The sequence below is a fragment of the Quercus suber genome, unplaced genomic scaffold (assembly GCF_002906115.3).
Source record: "Quercus suber isolate HL8 unplaced genomic scaffold, Cork oak 2.0 scaffold_150, whole genome shotgun sequence".
Classification (NCBI taxonomy): domain Eukaryota; kingdom Viridiplantae; phylum Streptophyta; class Magnoliopsida; order Fagales; family Fagaceae; genus Quercus; species Quercus suber.
The window spans coordinates 1,024,034-1,027,675 of record NW_027069611.1 but is presented as its reverse complement, the minus strand read 5'-3'; positions in this window follow the sequence as shown (position 1 = coordinate 1,027,675).

Below are 3,642 nucleotides of genomic sequence, written 5' to 3'. Positions count from 1 at the left end.
TTCTCAAGACCTTTTAAATGCCATGCATTTAGTTTCAACTACAAAATCACTTATTCAAAAGTTGAGAGATGATGGATGGGAGCCTTTACTTGCTAGTGTTATATCATTTTGTGAGCAACATGAAATTGATATTCCTAATATGAATGCTCGTTACACTAAAGGTTGAGGTAGATATCGTCGTCAAGATGACAATTTAACAATGGAACATCATTTTAGAATTGACATATTTATAGTTGCAATAGACTTTCAATTGCAAGAATTGAAAATTAGATTTTGTGAGCTAACAACGGAACTTGTCATTCTTAGTTCAGCTTAAAATCCCAAGGATGCTTTTAGATTATTCAAAATTATTCATATATGCAATTTGGTTAAGAAATATTATCTTCAAGATTTCACTTAAAATGAACAAGAACTTTTGGAGTCTCAATTGCAACATTATGAGCTTGATGTGATAAAACATTCAGATTTTCAAAATATGAGTACAATTTCTAAGCTATGTAGGGGATTAAAAATTTCAAGAAAGTCTAAAATCTACTTTTTGATTGATAGACTTATTTGTCTTGTGTTGACCCTTCCAGTTTCTACAACAACTACAGAACGAGCTTTCTCAGCTACGAAGTTGTTAAAAACAAGACTTCGCAATAGAATGGAGGATGAGCTTTTGACAAATAATATGATAGTTTATATAGAGAAGGAAATTGTAGGAAATTTCACTATAGAGATGAAAATGGATGAATTTTATTCCATGAAAAATCGTCGTCAGGCATGATTTGATCCAGTTGATGACCCGACTTGACCCGAATAATGGGAGATTTACTAAGGCTTAGTCCATGGAGCAGAGGCTTGGGCTGACAAAAAAATTTTGGCTCGTTTTGTAGCCCATTGTAAATCTTATGCGCATAATATAAAAGCCATTTTTTTTTTTTTTTTTTTTTTTTGTGATTAGGGTTTTGTCTTGTTGTTGTTTTTGAGAAAGAAAAACATTGTAGCTGCACATTGTAATTTTCTTTGATAATAGTGAAATCCCTGCAACTCTGTGGATGTAGGCAAATTGCCGAACCATGTAAATACTGTCTTATGCGTGTGATTGTTTTTCTTTTGACGTTTTGTTTTCTCTATTTTTTTTTTTTTTTTGTTTCTCACAGGTTTGGAATTTCGGTTGAATTCCCAACATGTTCAAGTATATGATGATATATGAAAGTTGATAATTTTGTATCCAATAGACTTAAGAATTATATTTAGTATATCTCTGTTACAACCCAGCCCCCCCAAGTATTTATTCCTGGCTACGCCCTTGAAAGGGCTGGGTTAAGCCGTTGCCTTCATCGTGTTCAAAAACCTAGAAATGACCATCGATCTAAACCCAAGACCCACACGAGCAAAACCTAGAAACAAGCAAGGTTCAAGCTGCTGCTGCTTCCACCTTCAGTTTGTCGTTGCCTTCACCATTGCCATCACCACCAAGAGAGACTTAGCTGAGCCACTAAGATGGGAGAGAGGAGAGTAATCAAAAATATTGAGCAAAAATAAGGAGGAGAAATGAGAGAGAAAGAGAGGGAGAGTAAATATATTTTTATTAAAGAGGAGAGAGAAAATTACTATAGACAATAAAATATACGTAATATTTAGTTTTAAGAACCTGCAACAGTGAGGCTGTAAATATATAGCCTTACTATAGCCAGTTGGGAAAATATTTTAAGTTTAGAAACTAAGATGTAGCATGCTTTTTAGGAATTAGGACGTAAAATAGCACCCCCAATGCTAGTGCTCTAAGGTGAACATGTCGCTTTTATGTTGGTCTTTATGAAGTTAACGGCTAGTTATCTGTTGGAGTGTGTCCATTGCTCTCATTTATTGTGTGCATTCAAGTCTCTTTAGTTGTTTGTCCATGCCTTAATGGATGACAACTACGAATTTGGACTTATCAAGAATGATGGGCTGGGTATAGTGATAGTTGGGATTAACAAGTGAGAAACTAGTTCTCTAATGGAGAACCATCAAAAATGAAGTTAAGCTCTCAAAAATCCTTCTCTACCACTCTTAGTGCTAGGTCTATAATAAAACCTACAAAGTAGGGGTGTAAGAATAACCAATCAACCAAAATGGACTAACCAAACCAACTGAAATTTTAGATTTCGAACAGTTTTCTTTGATTTCGATTTGATTTTGGTTTTAAAATTTCAAATATTTTGGTTTTTAGTTTAGTGGTGATGCTAGATTTTTTTTTTACCCTGAAATTGACCAAACCGAACCAATATGCGTGTGTGTGACTTTAAAACATAATTGAATCAGTAGCTTAGTCGTATGCTACGCCCCAAGTGATCTCCAGTTCAAGTTATCGCTTCGTTTTTTATTTATTTAAATTTATCAAATCCTAGTAGCATCATATTCCAGCCAACCCCCTTCCCCCAATTGAGAGAGAGAGAGAGAGAGAGAGAGAGAGAGAGAGAGAGAGAGAGAGAGTCTCTCTCTCTCTCTCTCTCTCTCTCTCCTGAAGATGCTATTGGCAATCATGGTTTGTCTATGGATATGTCTTCTCTTTTTCTTCTTGATCTTGTTTCTCTCATTCCAAACCACTATCTTTTTTTTTTTTTTTGGTTTTTCACATCCTAAACACTGAAAACAACTAAACAAAATTGAAACCAACTGCAGTCGGGTTGGTTCGGCATTCCTTCCTTACAAATTATGTCAATTTCATATATGGCAAAACAAACATCCTTAATTTGGTGTAAAATTTGCCTTCAAAACTGACTGACTCGAACTAATTACACCCTTACTGCAAAGTTTTAGTAAGGGTGAAAAATTGGATTCCTTCGATGGGGGTAGAAGGTTTTATTTATAGGTTTAAGAGAGGAGACTAAGGTTTTCTAACTAGTGTACTCCACTAAAAAGACAAGTATTACTTTTAGTAAGGAAATTACTAAACGGGCCTGAAAATGGGTTTGGGCCGTTTTGCAGTTATCTATTAGTCTTTAACACACTATGCGATCATTTTGGTAAAAAATTGGGTTTCATCATAGGGATTGAGGAGCTCAGGAATAGGTCAGAACAAAAAGAAATGCCTGTAGTGGTACTCTTTCCCAAGGTCAACCAAACATGATTTAGCATCTAAGGAAAAAAATTTATGTGAAGCCTTTTTATATGTAAATATTAATAAAAAATATTTAATACGAATCAAGTCAAGATTAATTTTAAGCACAAAATACATATTTTGATGAATAATAATAACCAAACTAAGGTTAATTTTATATACTGAATCGAATATCATAATAGAAGTCTTGAAGCATAAACTTTAACAAAAATAAATAATTTTTTTTAAATGAACTTAATTTATATTAGATATATGATGTTGCATAGTTAAATAAAGTTGCAATTCAATTTTTAATTTTATATCTTGTATTTAAGAGAGAGAGAGAGAGAGATAAACATTATTTGGAGTATGGCTTCGTAGGAGATTTGTTTACAAAAATTAAAGTCTCAAACTTTTAAGAAAGATAAATCACCAATGATGATCTAACACATTTGCAACAATTTTTTTTTTTTTGGAAATATTTTAGGATTTGAATTGGGTTTGGTTATTATTGGTCTCCTATTTTGGAAGTTTAGTTAGAAATGAAAAAAAAAAAAAGGAAAATGCTAAAT